At 50.4% G+C, this 21,436-nt stretch overlaps 1 long non-coding RNA gene across 1 annotated transcript; it reads right to left on the reverse strand.

Annotated features, from left to right (window-relative positions):
- Positions 1 to 2,714: 2,714 nt before the first annotated feature.
- LOC122702503 lies at positions 2,715 to 15,966 on the reverse strand. Its single transcript, XR_006343267.1, has 3 exons — positions 15,840 to 15,966; positions 7,788 to 7,929; positions 2,715 to 2,772 (listed from the first exon to the last, which is right to left on the reverse strand). It is a non-coding gene; the product is annotated as an uncharacterized LOC122702503 (long non-coding RNA).
- Positions 15,967 to 21,436: the final 5,470 nt, after the last annotated feature.

A 21,436-nucleotide genomic window follows, 5' to 3' on the forward strand; every position in this document is an offset into this window, starting at 1 on the left:
GCCAGCCCTTCTGAGACCATCAGCCCTTAAGGTCTAACTCCGGAAGGTAGAATCTTAGCACCTGCACTTGAACTTCCACTGTCTTCCCACTAATGGGGTCCTCACCATCCAGCCACTGGCCTTTCAGTCCTTGGTCTCAGCCAAGTTCATTTCCACCTCAGGGCCTTTGCACTAGCTGTTCCCTCCTCCAGGAATGCTCTCCCCTGAAATCTTCACAGTTCCAAAAACAATTCTCAAGAGAGCCAGCCCTGATATCCCAGTCACTTGCTCATGGCCCTGGAGACTTTCTGAGTTGACCCTGTCAAGGTGTTTGTCTATCATCTGTTTCCCCAACCAGGAGAGATCCTCTGTGAGGGTACAGATCTATCTACACATAGTCCATGCTCCACGAATGAGTGAGTGAATGAATATAAACAAACTCCATATGTAGACATAGGCACACATCTATGGACAGGCGACCTTTTCTTAGGGGAATGCACTGCACGAGGCCTGGCACTCTGCTGGTGCTCCATCACTATTTGTGGAAAGAATGGGTGACTACTTGGGGTGGGGAGTTCCATTGATGCTGCCAGATGGGTCACTGTTTGCCAAGTAAAATGAGGATGCCACCCACACCAGGCCTGCACAGACCATGCCCTCTGCCACCCACACAACCTGCCCTCCTGCAACCAACTGACCTCAGCAGTTCAACCAGATCCCCACCTGGCACTCTCAGAGGTGCCCATCACCAGCGGGATGGCCCCTACAGAGGGAGGGGGGCACCCCAGGGGATTTGGGATCAGTGGGAAGAGTGAATTAGCTATGGTGAGGGATTAATTGGGAAATAACCAGGTTATACCCATCACAAAAATGTCTGCACATCGCACAAAGAATCAGCTTTACAGGAAGGCAGGGGAAGCTTTGTGGTTTGTGTCATGGTGGGAGCAGGGTCCCTGGGGTGAGTAACCAATCCCCATCCCTGCCTCTTAGCAGCTGTGTCTGGTGATATTAATAGCAGCAGCCTCATGGGGTTGCTGGAGGATATGGGAAGACCACGCATGGAAAATCCTCAACACTCCATAAATCTCAGCTCTGAAAACAGTCATTAGGACACCTTGCCCCTAGGACCTGATCCTGAGGTCCCAATGGCTATGGCGACCCCTCTGCTGAGCACCCTGCCCCCATCACCAACACCACCACCTCCCCCAGGCCCTGAATGTGAGCCCAGTAGGTACAATCGTTCCCATTTAACAGAGAGAGGACCGAGGCTCAAAGCCTCACAGGGATGGAGACCCTACAATCCTGAGCCATCAGTAGAACGATGAGAGGGACCAAGGGACTGTTCCCATAGAGTCTGGTTTAGAACCATCTCAGGTCACGGTTGGTCTGGACAGAGGTCAGTCGAAGGCCGAGAGGGTCCAAGTGTGAGGCTGAACCAGGTGCAGGGGTAAGACCTGAAGGTCCAGGCTCCTGAGGAGGTCAGCTCATTTCTTAGCACAGTTCAGAGGTTGGGGGGACCAGGCAGGGTCTGGATGGCACCGGGAAAAGAGGGAAGAACAGCCGTCCCATACAGAGCCCTTATGCTGGGTAACGTTCAGCACTAACAGGCTTACAAACCAGATCTCCCTGGATTCTGGCCCCAGCCCAGGGGGAGGGGATCTGAGGACACTGAGGCTCTGTGAAGTGACGTCACCTGTCCCCATCACACGGTGCATATCCAGGAAGCAACGCTGGGTTTTGAACCCAGATCTGAGGGACCCCAGGGCTTTTGCCTTTGCAATTACAGGACCCTGGTGATGCAGAGGCCATTGTCAGGCAGGCCTGACTCAAAGCATGCAGCCCGGAAATTACTTTCACATGACCTCGGGCATGCTGCTCCCTGGTCTGAAGGTCCGGGTAGACCTCCTGGGTTCGGCAGTCCTCACATGGGAAGGCTGATGTGGAAACATCACATCAAAAGTCAAACATGCCTTAGGTACACAGGAAACATCCTTTGTCATCACTATCCTTTCTTTCCTTTTACCTCCAACCAGTACAAGCTGGGGGCAGCTCCAGGTTCCAATTCTAGTGGTAGGGGAACGGAGGCAGGTGGCAGTTACTGCATGAGGCAGAGTCCCCCCATAGGATTAAGTCGGGGCTGGGAGTGAGGGGCCAGCTGAGTGACTCCTCCTCCTCCTCCCTCCTCAGGTTTCCCAGATGGCACAGTGGTAAAGAGTCTGCCTGCCAATGCAGGAGACCTAAGAGACACGAGTTCAATCCCTAGGTCAGGAACATCTCCTGGAGTAGGAAATAGCAACCCACTCCAGTATTCTTGCCTGGAAATTTCTATGGAAATTTCCTCTGTAGCCTACCAGAGGAGCCTGGTGGAATACAGTCCATGCGGTCACAAAGAGTCGGACACGACTGAGTGATTGAGCACCCTCCTTCTCCCCCTTGCTCCCTCCTGCTCACCCTTATCTGAAACCACTTCTCAGATTCTTCCTCCTGCCTCCTCAGTGTCTGGCCCCAGACTGGACACTGGGACAGATGAGAGTTAGATCCAGACCCCCACCTGGAGGAAGCCCCAGACTGGTGGGAGAGGCACACCAGACCTGGACCATTCTAACCCGGACTGGCTGGCCTGCCAGAGAACCGGGGGTCCTCCTGGACACAGGCTGGGCTTCATCCCTGCCGACAGCTCTCAGGGCCTGGATGGGTATGCATGCAGCAGGCTCAAATCCCAGCCCCTCAACTTACCAGCAGTGTGACTTGAGTCAGGGCAGTTCCTTCGCCTCTCTATGTCTCATCTTCCTCCTGGAAAAATGAGGAAAGCATCAGTGCGTCCTCGTGCAGTAAGAGCATTCAGCCAGCTGACGCCAGCCCACACCAGGCTCAGTCCTGCTCCCAGGGGCAGGGGTGACCACGATTTGGGTTGTCCTGACCCACTGCACAGAGAGTGCACCAAGGGCTGCGGGAGTACGGTGACCCGCCCAAGCCCACCCAGCTCCTGGTGACCCAGCTGGCTCCGAGCCCGGGCCCCCAACTGTAAGCTGCCTGAGGACAGGGGCCTGCCTGTCTTCTTTATTGTTGAACCCCATATACCCAGCCCAGGCCTTGGGGAGGGACACGAAGAGGAAGGAAATCAAGCAGGGTCATCAAGGATCTCACCATGGAGGAAAGGATGGGGAGGTCATTCCAGACAGAGGCAACAGCACGGCAAAGGTGGGGCGCTGAGAAGGAAACCACTGTGTTCAGAAAGCTAGTGCAAAGTCACTTCAGTCCCCGTAGACTGCAGCCCGCCAGGCTCCAAGAATACTGGAGTGGGTTGCGAGGCCCTCCTCCAGGGGATCTTCCCAAAGTTCAGAAAGCTAGAGGCAACCAATATTCCTGGGTAGGAATGAGAAGCAGGCCACAGAGTTTGGGGCAGTGGTGTGCTGGCAAAGCTTAAGAACAGGTTCTCTTTCACAACTGGGATGAAAGGAGAGAGACTCTGAGTGGTGCTAAGTCCCTTCAGTTGTGTCCAACTCTTTGCGACCCCGTGGTCTATAGTCCACCAGGCTCTGGGACAGCCTGTCGATGGGATTCTCCAGGCAAGAATACTGGAGTGGGTTGCCACTTCCTTCTCCAGGGCATCTTCCCAACCCAGGGATCGAACCCGGGTCTGTCATGTCTCCTGCAGTGGCAGACAGGTTCTTTACCACTGGCGCCATCTGGGAGGCCCCCTGAGCAGTTGCATTTGCCAATTTACACGGTATAAATTCTCCCACCATGGTTGATTTCAAGCTACCTGTGTGGCATCAACAAGCTCCCAAAACTGAAAATGTAACAGCCAGCGATCGTGAGCCAGTCTGAGCAGAGGAGCCTGGGAGAGGGCAGGGCTGCCCCCTGGACCACGTGGGAGGCTGTTTCCTGGCACTGACGCCTCTGTGGGTCTCCCTTGGGCAACAGACTAACAGTTCATGGGCAGAGGCAGGTCCGACAAGGTGGTTCCATGTCCAAGTCTAGTGACATCTCCATCTGTGCTCCCCTCCTCATCTCCATTAAGGGCAGAAGTAGGATGATGGCTATCAGAGGGAGGCCAGAGCCTTGCCCAGGCCCCCTCTCCACCACTGTCCCCTAGCCCAGCTGGGGAGCCATGGGCTCCAGCACAGAGGGGATGGCAGGGTCACCTTGGGGAGAGTTATTGGGGCCTGGGTGGAAGCGGGGAGATATTATGCACTGAAGGCCACAGCCAAGGACACTAATCTGAACAGACAAGGAATCAATGGGAATTTCTATTTAGGGAGGAAATCAATAGGAATTTCAAGGTAGGAAAAGGGGGGATTACCTTTAATTGGAGTTTTCGTCCAGTTGGGTTTCTGGTGAGGCCAGGGCTCACCAATCCTCTGAGGGACAGCCAGACCAGACCCCCACCCTGCCATGGCCCCACCTGGTATACCTCCCATCAGTAACAGACCCTTCCTATGGCCTCTGGTTAGGAGGCTGGGTTGAGTAGGCAGAGGCCCCTGGAATCAGGCAGTGAGAGCACTGTTTCCTCATCTGTTGGGTACCTCATCAGTGAGGGGCAAATTTCAGATGTGTGAGGCACAGAGAGGTTAAGCAATTTACCCAAGCTCACACAGCTTGGGAACAGAAGCTGGGATTTGAACCCCAGCCAACCCGGCACCAGAAGCTGGGCTCCAACCACCATGCTCTTCTGCCTCATAGGATGCGATCAGTCTTACTAGATGTGTCCTAGATTGTCTGTGTCCTATCAGGTAGTGGGGGGGGGGGGGGTAACTGACTGGGGTCCGGAAGCATGCCCAGGAGAGGGCAGGGTGGGTGCAAGTCACGTGGGAGGGCCCTGAGACAGGCTGTCCCCAACACTGCCTCCCCAAAGGTGAGCACACACAGACATCCCCTGGGGCCACATCCCCACAAGCAAAGGGACTCTCTTGAGAGGAGGCCTGGGACCACCCAGGTCCTCAGCAGACCCCACCAGCGGGCAGATCTGGCTGCTGGACGGTACCTGGCAAAGAAGCTGCAGTGGAATCAGGGAGCTCACCCCTCATGCAAAGCTGGAGGCCATCTTGGGGGTGAGCCTGGGCTGGGGTCAGAGCAAGGGAATTCCCCGGAGCCAAGGGCCTACTACGTGCCAGGCCCTTTTCTAGGGGCTTTTCTGGGTCTCACTAGGTCCTCCCACCACCCTGTGGGAGAGTAGGTGTCACCCCAGAAGCAGAGCTGAGGGAGCAAGAGAGAGGAGGGCCAGGCTCCCAAACCCCCCAAAGTGAGCGCTTCAGTAGTGTCTGATTCTTTGCAATTCTATGGACTGTAGCCTGCCAGGCTCCTCTGTCCATGGGTTCTCAGGCCAGCACCCCGGAAGTGGGATCTCTTCCACATTCTTAAGGCAATGTGTTGGTCTGATGACTGCTCAGACTTTGATTTAAGGGGAAAAAAAGACTTAAAAGAAGTTAGTGGGCGAAGGAGCAATTCACAAGGTGAGAAAGAGGAGGGAGGAGTCTAGGGGGCATGGCTCCTTGATGTGTTCAACTGTTTTCACTGTCCCCCCCCCCCCCCCATGGAGACCCTCACTTGGCCCTGCTGTTTAGAAAACAAAAGCCAGGTGGGAAAGGGGACTTATCCAAGATTGGGTGGAGGGGCAAAAGAGAGGAACAGAGAGTACGCAAAAACTAAGTCAGATTCAGAGTCGAATCTGGCCCCCATGGAGACCTGGAGTGCTGGGCAGGGAAGCTGAGGTTGAGTTGTAAGGGCTGAGCCAGGCTGGGGCAGATACCTAATGCTTGGGAAGTCCCCCAACCCCCACTTCCCTTTTATTCCAGCCCAAACCTGCAGGGGGCGCCAAGGACACAGGACACTGGATAGGGTGAAATTCTACATTGGCCCCTTACTCAGAGTCAAGGGGCTTGGCCCCTCTGACCTCAGTTTCCTTGTCTGTACAGAGTGTCATAAAGATTGCAAAAAGCACGGAATGTAAGGGGCTGTCCCTGAGGAAATGCCAAGGGACATTTGCTGACAGAGGTCCCTGGACAGATGGACAGAGAGATGAGCATGGCTGAATGGAAGGACCATGTCCTGCCCTGACCAGCCAGCCTGGCAGAAGGTCCCCAGAGAGACGCTGTCACCCCACTCAGGCAGTGGGATGCATAGTCTGAGCGTAGGCCCTGCCACTGTCTGCCCTCCCTCACCCCTCACATTCCTCTCCATTCTTGAAGGCACAAGCAGCACAGCCTCTGCTGGCCCCCCAGCTCAGGCACATTGCACCCCAGTTTATTTTGGGGAGCAGAGGCCCAAATCCAAATGAACCTCCACTGAGGGACCAAGCGGGGGGTACCCAGAGGACCCGAACTATTAGCACTTCACCGGGGCTCTCGCTTTGGGTACCAGGCTCACTCATTCTTCTCCTCAAATCTCAGGACAACTCACAGATGTGGATTCTAATCGCTGCATCATGGATAAGGAAACAGGCCCAGGACAGGAACTGGCTTGTCCAAGACCCCACGGGCCCTGGGTCTGTCTGATTCCACACCCATGCCGCCCCACTTGGGCAGGGAGGGCTTGGGGTCTGTGTCCAGCGCTTCTGCACCCCAGCATGTGGGGCATGGGCCTCTTTGTCCCCCTCCTCCGTACCCCTCACCTGAAACTGCCTGGGTCTCAGGGCAGAGCTGAGGCCTGTCCCTGCCCTGTGTCGGGTCAGCAGGGCTCAGCTGGAGTTGCCGGTTATTGGAAGCTGCCAGGGCCTTGTTCATCTCATTAAGTCCAGGAGCGGGGTCAGCAGCTTTTACAGGCCCCATAAAGCATTGCTCATGGCCACTTCCACACACAGCTCACCCTGGCACCCCGTCCCTCCCCGGGCCAGAGAGGACAAGTTTCTTCTCAGAGCAGCTAATCTCCCAGACTCATAAACTCACCAGAAATACCATGGGGGTCTGTGCCCTGAAAGATAATTACAGGGTGACACCTCTGGCCTGGAGGTTGGTGCAGAGGGAGCAGAGTCCACTCGACAGAGGCTTCAGGCTTGTCTGTCCTCACAGGCAGGCCCTGTTCTAATGAGCACTTTGAGCCGATTATCTCATTAAGGCCTCAAAATAGTACTATAGGGCAGGGGTCCCTAACCTCCGGGATCTAATGCCTGATGATCTGAGATGGAACTGATGTAATAATAATAGAAATAAAGTGCACAATAAATGTAATGTGCTTGAATCATCCTGAAACCATCCTTCTACACCCCCATGTGTAGAAAAAAATCTTCCACAAAACTGGTCCCTGGTATCAAAAATCTTGGGGACCGCTGCTATAGGGGAGATGGTATTATTAGCCCCATTTTACAGATGTGGAAACTGAGGCTGGGAGTGGTTGGTGAGGCACACTTGGCCAAGGTGGGGAGGCAGAGCTGGAATTTGAACCTAGAGCCAAGTTCCTAAGGGGCTTGTGCTGACTGCGGCAACCCCCTTTTCCTCCAGCTTGAGTGAGGAACCCCCAAATGCCCCAGCACCCCTGCCTGTGTGCATAAATGAGACCACAGTAGTCACAGTACATGATTCTTGCTGGTTCCCCACCTCACCCGCATGTTGCAATATTTCATCAACCCCCAGAGACACTCAAGTCTTTCTGGAAGTCCCCAGAGGGCGTCTCGTGTAAGCTCGGAAGCCTGTCCACTCAGGGCCTCTCTCCAGCCCCTGTGTGGGTGTCCCCAGTGGCTATCTCCACCCAAGCAGGTCAAGTTCTCTCCCTTCACATGTATGTCTCTGCTGCTGTTTCAGAGCATCTCCCCTGCTGCTCTGAAGGGGCCACCCCACACCTCACCCCAGCCTCTCAGTCCAGGACCTCACCTCTGAGCATAGGAAACATCCTGTCCCTTCAGCTGGGGCCATGGTCCAGCCCTGGGTCTGTGGCCTGGCCGTTCTGGTCTGGGCTGACCAGCGGGATGAAGCTCCACGAGCCTCACTTGCCTCGTCCGTAAACTGGAGTCAGCTGTGAGGAAGAGGTGTGAAAATCTGAGTCTCGCGCGGCCCGAACCCAAGTCTCGCGCGGCCCGAACCCAAGTCTCGCGGTGCTCAGGGCTTTGTGGCTCCTGCTCTCCCGGCCTCCCCGATCGCCCCCTCCCTGCACTAACTGCCTCCCTCCTTGCCAGCCCCTCCCACCCAGAACTCCTCCCCAAAAGGCGGTCCCAGCCCCACTCACTCCTCGGACCCTGCTCCCGTGGGTGACACCCCGGGGCTTTTCTTAAGCCCCACAGCTGCCACTGCCCTGCCAAACATCTCCTACATCCCCTCCTGCTCACCACTCAGTATACATATCCCCTTCACCTCTCCCCAGCCTGGGCTTGGGGAAGGTGAGGAAGAAGAGGAGGCCGCTGCCCGAGAGTCTCATCCAAGACCTTAAGGTCTTAAAAACCAGGGTACCTCTGAGGTGGGGCTTCCAGGTGGCGCTAGTGGTAAAGAACCTGCCTGCCGATGCAGGAGACCTAAGAGATGTGGGTTCGACATCTGGGTCAGGAAGATCCCCTGGAGGAGTGCATGGCAACCCACTCCAGTATTCTTGCCTGGAGACTCCCATGGACAGAGGAACCTGGCGGACTACAACCCACAGGGTCGCACAGAGTCAGACACGGGTGAAGTAACTTAGCATGCAGGTACCCCAGGGGTAGAGGGTGGGAGGAGAGAGGTGACCCCCCCCCCATTTCCTCAATGTGGAGAACTTGCTGGGCAGCAATAGTTGACTGTTGTTGCCATAGTGAAGCATGGGGGTGAAGGACAGGGACTACAGTGTTTCAAAAACTCAATTACAGTGGTGTGGGACACACACCTGTCCTCTGGCCACACAAGTGTACATGCACAGAGTCCTTTGTGGTCCAGTTTTGCCCTACATCTTACTTCCTAATCTGCAACCTCAGGCACACCCATTACCAGGGAAAATCTGACCCAGAACATCCTAAAAGTTCAGACTTTACCCCTGTACATCTGCCACATGTGTGCTGACTTCCATGTACACAGTTGAACAGTGACATACAAGACCACAAACAGGCGTGCATGGTGAGGCACAGGTAAAACACACATCCTCGTGTAGTCATGGACAGACATGTACAAGCAGATGCACATGCAGGCACATGCACAGAAATTCAGAGGCCTGCACGCCTGAGAACCGGCATGTACACGCAATCCATGTACACACCATCCATGCACACACAGTGAACCTGGGCACACGTGCACTTCCATATGAATATATGTATACATTCAGGAATTCACTCGCACACAGATTCAGAGGCCTGCTGGCTGCTGAAGCAGCACACAGGCGTGTGCAGTCCTCGTGTGGGGGTGCTGCTCACGGGGAAGAGCCCAGCCTCACCTGCCCCTCCCAGGTGAGTTATCCAGATGCCACTATCCACCTTCACCCCCATGCCCTGGGGAGTCCTTCAGTGCAGGGCAGGGCCTTTGTGAGCCCATGACAGTCCCTCAGGCTGTGTCTGGCAGATAGTGGAGCACAAAGGAAGCAGCACCCCGCATCATGGCAACAGAGATTGCCCACTCCCAGCACTCCGTCAGCACTGTGCCTACCCAGGGCCAGAATGAGCCCCAGCCCACCCCAGCAGCCATCTTTGTGCCCTTTCAGTAGGCACCCAGCAGATGGCCAACACAGATGGCAGTGGGGTGATTTCCCAAAAAGAAGGGAGGAGGAGGGGTGATGGGGAAAGAGTGGCAGGAAAGGGGGAATGGAGGAGGGATCACCAGGGAGAGGCTGGTTGCCATCTTTAGGAATAGGGCATCTCTACCATTCCTAAGGAGTCCTTAAGGAACTGTGTAATATACTTACTACTTGTCTCTGTTGTTCACTGTCTGTCACCCTTTCTGTTTAGAACCTAAGTCAAGGTAGCATATAGTAGGTGCTTAATCAATGTCTGTTGAATGAATGAATGCATGAATGTCCAGCTCTGAGCACTGTCCCCCACCCCCATCCAGCTACCACTTCTGGCTGGTAGCTAGCCTCCTCCCCAAACCTGGCAGAAAGATCTTTCTCATGCCCTGACCCCTCCACACTGATGGTCTCATGGGGCTGCCCCTGGAGGAGGAGAGAGGCTCTGGCTTGAAGAGAGGAGCCCCCCACCAAGCAGTCCTTCCCCAGGGTCCTCCCAGGGCACACACTGTGCTAGGTAGTGGATCCTCTCTCAGGGTGCAGTCATCACCCAGGAACTGCCAGCTCCCAAATCCTGACCTCTTGCCACCAGCACATGACCTTCAGCCATCCTTCAGGTCCTATTTCCCTTTCCATTAAACTTGCTCCCCTCACGTGCTCCCCAACAATCACACAGCAACCCTCATTGCCCTAAAACCAGAAACAAGAAAAGAATGTCTTCTCTCCCTATTTTATTCAGCACTGTACCGGAAGCTCTCACCAGAGCAGTCAAGCAAGAAAAAGGAATAAAAAGCTTCCATGTTGGAAAGAAAAAAAATCATCTCATATGTAGATGAGAATGAGAAAATTCTTGCTTATAGAAAAATGTCAAGAAATCCACAAAAAAATACCATTAGGATTAATAAAAAGTTAAGCAAGATATTGCAAGATACAAGATCAATATACAAATATCAACAGTATTTCTATATATTAGCAATGAAAAATGAAGTTAAAATCCCATTTACAATAGCATCAAAAAGAGTTAGGTACTTAGGAGTAAATTTAACAAAGGAAATGCAATACTCTGAAAACTATAAAATGTTGTTTAAGGAAAGTAAATAAGATCTAGATAAAAGAAAAGATGGCCTATATTCATGGATGGGAAGGCAATATTTCAAAAATGGCAATACTCCCAAATGATGTACATGTTAAATGCAATCTTTAACAAACTCCCAGCTTCATTCTTGCATAATGGACAAGTTGATCCTGAAATTTTTATGGAAGTGCAAGGGAACAAGAAGAGTCAAAACAAATTTGAAAGAGAGCAAAGTAGAAGGACTCACACTTTCTGATTTCAACACTTACTACAAAGTAACAGGAATCAACACTGTATGTTACTAGTGTGAGTTTTGACACACAATCAGTGGAATAGAATTGAGAGTTTGGAAACAAGCCCTCAATCCTAAAGGAAATCAGTCCTGAATATTCATTGGAAGGACTGATGCTGAAGCTGAAGCTCCAATACTTTGGCCACCTGATTCAAAGAACTAGCTCATTAGAAAAGCCCCTGATGCTGGGAAAGATTGAAGCAGGAGGAGAAGGGGACGACAGAGGATGAGATGGTTGGATGGCATCACTGACTCTATGGATGTGAGTTTGAGCAAGTTCCGGGAGCTGGTGATGGACAGGGAAGGCTACAGTCTGTGGGGTCGAAAAGAGTCGGACACAACTGAGCAACTGAACTGAATTGAAACAAACCCTCATATTTAAAGTTAATTGGCATTTGACAATAGTACCAACACAATTCAATGGAGGAAGAATATTCTTTTCAAAAATGAATGCTGCTGAGAAAATGGAGATCCAGATGCAAAAGAATGAAAGTAGACCCTTATCTCACATCATATGCAAAAAATAATTCAAAATAGATCAAACAACTAAATATAAATGTTAAAACTAAAACTCAAAAAAAAAAAAACAAAAAACTAAAATTCCTAGAAGAAAAAGTGAAAGTCAAAGTTGCTCAGTTGTGTCCAATTCTTTGCAACCCCGTGGACTGTAGCCCACCAGGCTCCTCTGTCCAGGGGCATTCTCCAGGCCTAAGTACTGGAGTGGGTTGCCACGCCCTCCTCCAGGGGATCTTCCCAACCCAAGGATTGCACCCAGGTCTCCCACATTGAAAGTAGATTCTGAAAGTAGTACTATCTGAACCACCAGGGAAGCCCCCTTAGAATGCTTGGAAGAAAAGCAAACATGCAAATCTTGGATCAGGCAATGGTTTGTTAGATATAACATCTAAAGCACAGTAACCAAATAAAAAATAAATAAGGAGGACATCATATTTTGATGAGAACTTTTGAGAGGTGATTTCTGAGGAGTTTCTGTTCTAGGTACCATGATCGACAGGATGTCACTAGCAACTTCCAGAGCAGTGTGGTTAGTATCGATAGCTTTTCTCTCCGTTGGTCAGAGTGATACAGTACCTGGAACATACTGTGGGAAAAGAGTCTGCTTGCTTCCTGAAATTATGGTGCTGGTTACACAACCCTGGTGGTGGCTGTAGTGACAAGGAAGCTAGAACTAAAAATCAAATAAAAAAGTAAATAAATAAATGATTTTGGACTTCAAAATACACTATGAAGAAAGGGAAAATCAGGAATTCCCTGGTGGTCCAGTGGCTAAGACTCCATGCTCCAGATACAGGGGGCCCAGGTTCAATCCCTGGTCAGGGAAATAGATCCCACCTGCTGCAACTAACAGGACTAGGCTTCACTCTCAGGCCTTTGCCCTAATTCCCTCCATGTATGTGTGCATGTGTGCATATGTGCATGTGTGCATGCTCAGTCATGTCCAGCTATTTGCAACTCCATGGACTGTAGCCCTCCAGGTTCCTCTGTCCATGGGATTTCCCAGGCAAGAATACTGGAGTGGGTTGTCATTTCCTTCTCCAGGGGCTCTTCCTGAGCCAGGGATTGAACCCATGTCCCCTGCGTCTCCTGCACTGGCAGGTAGATCCTTTACCATTGAGCCGCTCACATGGCAACAAAGATCGAAGACCCCCAAGCCACCACAGCCAAATAAATAAATATATGTTTGAAAAGAAAGGGAAGGACAACCACAAACTGGGAAAAACATTTGTAAGCTATATATCAGATAAGGGTCTGGGTCTAGTATCCAGAAAGATTGAGGGCAGTAGGAGAAGGGGGCAACAGAGGTTGGATGGTATCACCGACTCAATAGACATGAGTTTGAGCAAACTCCAGGGGATAGTGAAGGACAGGGAAGCCTGGGGTCCTCCAGTCCATGGGGTCGCAAAGAGTCAGACACAACTAAGTAGGTAAACAGCAACAACAATCCAGAATATATAAAGAACTCTTACAACTCAACCATACAAAGACAACCCACCTTTAAATTGGACCAAAAAAATATCTGAATAGCCAGTATACAAATGGCCAATAAGCACATGAAAAAATGCTCAATCTTGTTAGCCATTAGGGAGATGCAAATCAATGCCACAATAAAATGCAAGGTCACTCCCACATAGACTATCATCAAAAAGACAGATACCAAGTGTTGGCAAAGATTTGGGAAAATTGGGGCCCTCATACTCTGCTGATGGGGATGCAAAATGGTACAGCCACTTTGGAAAACACTAAGGCAGTTCCTCAAAAGGTTAAACATGAGATGACCATGTGACTCAGCAATTATACTCCTAAGTAGATACCCAGCAGAAATAAAAACATATGTCCACACAAAAATTTGTATGTGAGTGTTCGTAGCAGTGTTATTCATAATAACCAGAAAGTGGAAAGATCCAAATGTCCATCAAACGGATGAATGAATAAACAAACTATGATATATCCAGATGATGGAGAATTACTCAATAAAGAGGAATGAAGTTCTGATACATGTGACAACATGGATGAAGCTTGAAAACATAATAGAATGAAAGAGCCTAGTGGCAGATGGCCACGTGTTATATGATTCCGTTTACATGAAATGTTCAAAATCGGCAATCCATGGAGACAGAAAGTAAATTCATGGTTGTCAGCAGCTGAGAGGGATGGGGAGGGCTAATAGGCACAGAGTTTGTTTTTCAGGTGACGAAAATCTTTTAAAATTGATTGTGGTAATGGTTGTACAAGCCTTTGAAAACACTCAAAACCACTGACTTTTACACTTCAAGTGGGGGGATTGTTTGGTTGCTGTTGTTCAGTGGCTAAGTCATGTGACTCCATGGACTGCAGCAAACCAGGCTCCTCTACCCGTCAGTATCTCGTGGAGTTTGTGAAATTCATGTCCATTGATTCAGTGATGCTAGCTAACCATCCCATCCTCTGTTACCCTCTTCTCCTTTTGCCTTCAGTCTTTCCCAGCATCAGGGTCTTTTCCAATGAGTCGGCTCTTTGCATCAGGTTGCAAGACTATTAGAACTTCAGCTTCAGCATCAATCCTTCCAATGAATATTCAGGGTTGATTTCCTTTAGGATTGATGGTATGATCTCCTTACTGTCCAAGAGACTCTCAAGTCTTCTCCAGCACTACAATTCAGAAGGGCTCAGCCTTCTTATGATCCAGCTCTCACATCCATACACAACTACTGGAAAAACCAAAGCTTTGACTGTGCAGACCTTTGTTGGCGAAGTGATGTCTCTGCTTTTTAAGATGCTGTCTAGGTTTGTCATAGATTTTCTTCCAAAGAGCAAGCAAGTTCATGGGTGCAGTCACTAGCTGCAGTGATTTTGGAGCCCAAGAAAATAGTCTGTCACTGTTTCCATTTTTCCTCATTTATTTGCCATGAAGTGATGGGACTGGGTGTCATGATCTTCGTTTTTTGAATGTTGAGTTTTAAGCCAGTTTTTTCACTCTCATCTTTCATCTTCATCAAGAGGCTTTCAGTTCCTCTTCACTTTCTACCTTTAGAATGGTATCATCTGCATATCTGAAGTTATTGATATTTCTCCCAGCAGTCAAAACAGCTGGCTTGTGATTCATCCAGCCCGGCATTTCACATGATGTACTCTGCCTAGAAGTTAAATAGTAAGGTGACAATATACAGCCTTGACGTACTCCTTTCCCAATTTTGAACCAGTCCATTGTTCCATATCCAGTTCTGTTTCTTCTTGATTCACATACAGGTTTCTCAGGAGATAGGTAAGGTGATCTGGTAGTCCTATCTCTTTAAGATTTTTCCAGTTTGTTGTGATCCACATAGTCAAAGGCTTTAGTGTAGTCAATGAAGCAGTAGAAGATTATTTTCTGGAATCCCCTTGCTTTCTCTATGATATAATAGATATTGGCAATTTGATCTCTGGCTCCTCTGCCTTTTCTAAGTCCAGTTTGTACATCTGGAAATTCTCTGTTCACATACTGCTGAAGCCTAGCTTGAAGGATTTTAAGCATAATCTTACTAGCATGTGAAATGGGCATGATTATATGGTAGTTTGAACATTCTTTGGCATTGTGCTTCTTGGGATTGGAATGAAAACTGACATTTTCCAGTCCTGTGGCCACTGCTGAGTTTTCCAAATTTGCTGACATATTGAGTGCAACATTCTAACAGCATCATCTTTTAGTATCTGACATAGCACAGCTGGAATGCCATCACTTACACTAAGTTTGTTTGTAGTCATCCTAAGACCCTCTTGACTTCACACTCCAGGATATCTGGCTCTAGGTGAGTGACCATGCCGTTGTGGTTATCTGGGTCAGTAAGATCTTTTTTGTACTGTTCTGTGTATTCTTGCCACCTCTTCTTAATCTCTTCTGCTTCTGTTAGGTCCTTACTGATTCTATCCTTTATTTTGCCCAGGCTTACATGAAATGTTCCTTAAATATCTCAGATTTTCTTGGAGAGATCTCTACTCTTGCACATTCTATTGTTTTCCTCTATATCCAAAAAGCTCTTATAAAACAAAAAAATAGGGCACCACCAGGTGAAAGAGAGCTGGCAAGTTTCCCAGGCTGACGGATGTCAGGTCAGTGGAATGAATGACAACAATTTCCCACATGTGTCATGGCTGACATGCCAAGTATCAGAGCACTCTGCTCCTAGAGGCTCAATGGGACTCCAGGACACTGTCCCACTGATGGCTGTTAATGGCCATCACTGTCTGCTTCTGACTTTGGCAGTTCTCTGGTTCCTGACATCGTTCCATAATCTGGTAACTGACTTCAGTCTTTAGCTAATTTCTGATCTCAGCCACTTGCTGGTTTCTGACTTAACTTTCTCCCTGGCTCCTGACCTCAGCCCAGCAGCCTGTGTCTGAACTTACCTTATCAAGGAAATAAATATACAGTTCGTTCTACCATGGTCTGCACCCACGACTGTGGCATAATGGATCACCGCATTCTTTCCCATTGAGCCTACATGTGGCCTTGGAGCTCTTCTTAATATTATGCCCAATCACAATCATTTGGAGCTGGAAAACGAAATGAAACCAAATCGCTGACTCCTTCCTAGTCAGCAGTCAAGCCCTGACACAATCGAGCTCAGACACTCAGACCTCTGACCTGTGTCTGGTTAGGGAGCCTGCTCTGATCAGCCTGGAACCCTTGGACTTTGCCTGAAAACATGCTGAGTGACAAGCCACACAGAAACACATCCTGGGAGCAGTTCTAGGCACCGCAATCCTGGCTGAACCACAGGTGTGACTTCAAAAGGGATTTGACTTTGTGTGAGCCACGGCTTGGTGGCTTCCACTGGCCCCCAAACTACTGGGCCTCCGCACTGGACAAGGCGGCCTGAGCATCCCCGGCCCGGGCCTCAGGTGCTCCTTGACATCTGCCCACCTCACAAGCCTGCTGCCCCAGGTGTTCTCATCACCCTCCGTGGACCTGCCGTCCTGAGTGTGTCTGGAATTCACACCCCTGCTTTGGTGGGAGAATCCATGACCACCTGATGCCAACTGCTTGTCCACACTCCTTTCACACCCATCGGTCATTCATTCACTCAGCAGACTGTCACTAAGCAGCTGTGTCTGGGCCAGCTCTGTTCCGGGCACTCGGAGTACAGACTGAACCAGACAGAGAGGGCCCTGTCTTTGGGGAAATCGTGCCATCCTGAACCCCTTCCCTGTGCCTGCTGAACCCCTTCATTCCCTGCTTAAAGCCCTCAGTCAGGCACAGAAAGACAAATACCATATGAACTCACTTATATGTGGAAACTAACATAGTCAAACTCATGGAACAGAGAGTGCCCTGTGACCATCCCCTCCCACTGTACCCAGCCCCTGGCAACCATCATCCTACTCTCTGTTCCATGAGTTTGAACCCCCTACCCAGGCTTCTCCCAGCCTGTATCTCACTGTGAGTCCCCACTTCCCCCCCACCACCTGCTGCCTCCAGCCCAGCGCATGTCCCTGACCCAGACCTTCTTCCCTCTGACCCACCCCTCAGTCCCTAGGGCTCAGTCACTCCACCTTCTCATCACATACCCTGACCTCTCTCTGCTGTGTCCCCAAACCCTTCACCAGGGTCTCCTGAGTCACCCTTATAGTGAGCTGGGGCTTGAATTCAACCCCAGACTAAGCACCCTGGCACCTGGAGCGAATCATGACATCTCCCTTGAGCCTCAGTTTCCGCCTCTGTGAAATGGGGATCATTGGGTTGCCCGTAAAGAAAATTCAACTTGAAAGAGCGTAAGCTAAAGGGGAATTTTATCGGAAGGATGCTGGAATCAAGGACATCGTAGCACTGAAGGATGGGTAGAATATCCAGGCCACAGGAGGGGAGGGATGGAGCCAGGCCTGAGGGCAGCTGGACTGGAAATGAGGAAGGTGGCAGGATTCTTTTTCTCTCTCTCAGAACAGGGATTTAACTTCCTTCATTTGCTGGAGTCTGGCTTTTGTCCAGAGTGAAAAATATGACCGACAGTAGCCTTTTAGTTCTACATTTAGAGGTTTACCTTTTGACTCCATTAAAATTAAAGTGCTCCTGGTAATCGAAGCACCTTTAAAAGAGTAAAAGAAGAAGAATATATAAAGAACCCCTAGAAAGAAATAAGAAAAAAGCAGACACCCTATTTTTTTTAATGGCCAAAAGCCCCAAACAGTCACTTCACAGAAAAGGCTATCCAAGGAACAAGAAAGCCTAGAAAAGCTGTTAAAGTCATTGACATCATTAGTCATCAGGAGAATTCAAAGTGATACACGATGCCCCTGCCCAGATGGCTAAACATAAAAGAACTGGCGATAGAAAGTGTCAGAACGTGGAGACACTTGAACTCTCCAAGATTGCCAAAAGGAGCAGAAAGCAGTAGGACCACTTGGGAAACAGTGTGACCACATTTTCTAAAGCTTGAGAAAGACAAGTGTACAGAACCAAGGAATTTCCTGGCGTATACTCAAGAGAGAGTATTCATCCCTCCAGAAAACAGACACAAGAACGACCATGGTTGCACTAACCTGGAGACAACAAGAATGTCTACCGATAAGAGAATGAATTAGCAAATGATAGCAAGTTCAAACAATGGATTCCTACATAGCAAGGTGAAGGGACAAACTACGAAACTATGATAACGTAACGATGACTTGGATAATTTTCTAAGCATAACATGGAACAAAAGAAGCCAGATGTCGAACAGGTGCTATTTGATTCTGGCAGAAAGCCCAAAAAGAGCAAAACTAGTCAGTGGTCTTAGTTTAGGCGGAGGTATTGACCGGAAAGAAGAGTTGAGGGAGCCTGCCAGGGAACTTATTCTTGGGCAACGGTAACATGGGTGTAAAGCATAAGTGAAATTTCATCCAGCTATCCACTTCAGATGTGTGCCCCAAACTGAATGTAAGTTAAATTAGATAAGAAAGAAAAGCAACTTTTATCCTTTAGCTACCAAAGGCATCTGACTCTCTCATGCCCCAGTTTAAAAATCCCTAGAAAAGGAGTCACTGACTCAACCCAGTGCGGCTTGGGGTCAAGACTATGGAACAACATGGCGGCACCATAGGACAGAGTCGGGGAGGAGGAGCCGTATAGACGGAGTCGATGGTTCCAGAACAGGGAGGGGATGGGGAGAAAGACCAAAGTACAGTCGTCCACTCCTTCATTTCTCCAAGCCTTCCTTTCCTCACCTGTAAAGTGGAAACCACAGAGCTTCCTGCCAAGAAGGGCTGAGATGAGGATTCAAGAAGTAACTGGCCTCAACCACCGCTACTTGACCCAGGGTGCCCTTCCCTTTGTCCCTCTTCCTCACCCAGCCCTGCTCCCCGGCCACCCCTGCCCTTCTCTTCCCCCCACCCTCTGCTCCCCTTCTCTGCCCTCTGTGATCCCCAAAGTGAGGCCCCATCACCATATAATTTCAAAGTACTTGTAGCTTTAGTTAATTAAATGTAAAATCATCGGAATAAAATTATACCTTCATTAGAAATTAACTCCCATTTCAGGCCGGGGATAATGACCGGGCTCTCTCTCCCCCCTTCCTCCAAACCACACACAAAATGGTCAGTTAAACTGAATGGGAAAAAAGTTTAACGACTGCACGGCAATCAAGCTTATTATTATTTAAGCACAAGCTATTACCATGTGCAATGAGGTATCGGCCAATAAATTATCTTTGAAAGAGTCAGTCCTTGTCTGCGCCCAGACAGGCTGAGGGCTCTGCCAGGCAGGCTGTGCAGGCCTCTTCCCTCACCAGGTGAGCAAGCGGCCCAGGCCCGGGGTGGTGGGTGGGGGTGGATAATGGACCCTCCTGGTCCCGTCCCTCCTGCGGACCCGGAACCTGCTCTCAGGACCCTCTGCCCAGTCTCAGGGCCTTGGACGGGCTCTCAGGGTCACTCCCTGTGAAGGGAGAGTGGGGCCTCCACCAGAAGCTCCAGCCTGCAGTCAGGAGCGAATGCTCTCATGCAGGACAGAGATTGGGGGCCTGACCCTGAGAACCAGGAAGAGGCAGAGAAAGGAGAAGTGGGGTGTACAGGGCAGGGACGGGGCTGGGATGAAGCAGAGAAAGACGGGTGGGGAAGAAGAATGTGCGAGTGACATGAGGAAGAGGGTGAGATGGAGACTAGGACGTCAGGGGACCGTCAGAGAACCAGGGAGTGACACTTAGAGCAAACACGGTGGAAGCATAGGAATGGAGACCAGAGGAGCCCCAAAGGCCCGAGAGAGACACGGATTCAGGGCAGGGGTGCATGTCCACAGAGGCTGCTGAGTGCTGGGCACTTGAAGGCTTGGGTCATTCTTTCTCCTAGAGCGACTGCTCTCCCGATTTGTCGGGCACTGGGGGCTTTTGTGGGGCTTCCCAGGTGGCTCAGTGATAAATAATTTGCCTGCCAAGGAGATGCAGGAGATGCAGGTTCAATCCGTAGGTTAGTAAGACCCCCTGGAGTAGGAAATGGTAACCCACTCCTGTATTCTTGCTTGGAAAATCCCTGTAGTCCTGGTAATCGTGGGCTACCATCCACGGGGTCACAAAAGAGTCAGACACGACTGAGTGAGTACTCAGGCACAGTGGATTTTGCAGGATGGGGGACTTTGGGCGCTAACTTCAGCAAAATCTCAGGAGAACCAGGACAAGTTGGTCACCCTGCTCTCAGACCCTCACAGCAACCGGTTCTATAATCCCCACTTCACAGGTAAGGAGACTGAGGCTCAGAGGGTGATGTCATTTGCCCAAGACCATGGAGACAGATGGGCTACCCAGTTGGCGCTAGTGGTAAAGAACCTGCCTGCCAATGCAGGAAACATAAGAGACAGGGGTTCAATCCTGGGGTCGGGAAGATCCCCTGGAGGAGGGCATGGCAGCTCACTCCAGTATTCTTGCCTGGAGAATCCCATGGGCAGAGGAGCCTGGTGGGCTGCAGTCCACAGCTTCACAAAGAGTCAGACATGACTAAAGCGACTTAGCACGCGAGCATGAAGACAGATGAGAGAAGAAAAGACACAAAAGTTTGAAGACAAAGTGTCCACCATCTCCGAGTCTGTCTAAACACCTGCCTTCCCTGCCTCCTCCCTGCCCTCAACACCTTACTTCTCCTCTCCTTGCCCTTCTCCTAAGTTCTGAGGACCCATTCCTGTCTCCTGTCTCTGTCCTCTGGCGAGTATCCCCCTTATCGGGGACTGGATGGAAGGATGGACTAGAGGGTCAGGTGAGACCCCACGCCCAGATCTCAGTGGCTGGTGAATGGGATATGAGTGCACCCCTCTCAGGGTCCTCAGACACCCCTCCCAGACTGCAGGTAGCAGCCAGAATTCTCCTCCCAGGGGCTTTAGGGGCTTTAGGGGCTTACTGACCTGGGTTGAAGTCCAAGTTCTAGCTTCAAGTCACTGGATGACCTTGGATGTTTCCTTGTTGGTGGTGGTGGTTTAGCTGCAAAGTCGCGTCCGACTCTTTGAGACCCCATGGACTACAGCCTGCCAGGCTCCTCTGTCCATGGGATTCTCCAGGCAAGAATACCGGAGTCGGTTGCCATTTCCTTCTCCAGGGGATCTTCCCGACCCAGGAATCGAACCTGGGTCTCCTGCATTGCAGGCAGTTTCTTTACCTACTGAGCTATGAGGGAAGTCGGAAGTTTCCTTAACTTCATCTATAAAATGAGGTGATAATGGTCCCCACCTCACAGGGTTGCAGGGTTTGATGAGACTGGGTGAGTAAGTGCCTGGTACAGAGCCTGGCGTGGAGCAGTTTGTCCTGGGGAAGAAACTCCCCCCTAGACAGGACAGTGGCCCCTCTCCTGGGCACAGTCTCCTCTTCCATGAACCACAGCAAGCTTCTTGGTCCCAGACAGAACAACAGGGTGAGTTGGCATGGAACTCGAGCTAGGGCAAAATGATGAGGGACCACAGAGCAGGGACCACAGGAGACTGACTCTGGGACCTCTTCATCCCCATAAAACCAAGACCCTCATTTTGTATCTTTCAAGAAACCCAAAGTGCACAC

The sequence above is a fragment of the Cervus elaphus genome, chromosome 11 (assembly GCF_910594005.1).
Source record: "Cervus elaphus chromosome 11, mCerEla1.1, whole genome shotgun sequence".
Taxonomy (NCBI): Eukaryota; Metazoa; Chordata; class Mammalia; order Artiodactyla; family Cervidae; genus Cervus; species Cervus elaphus.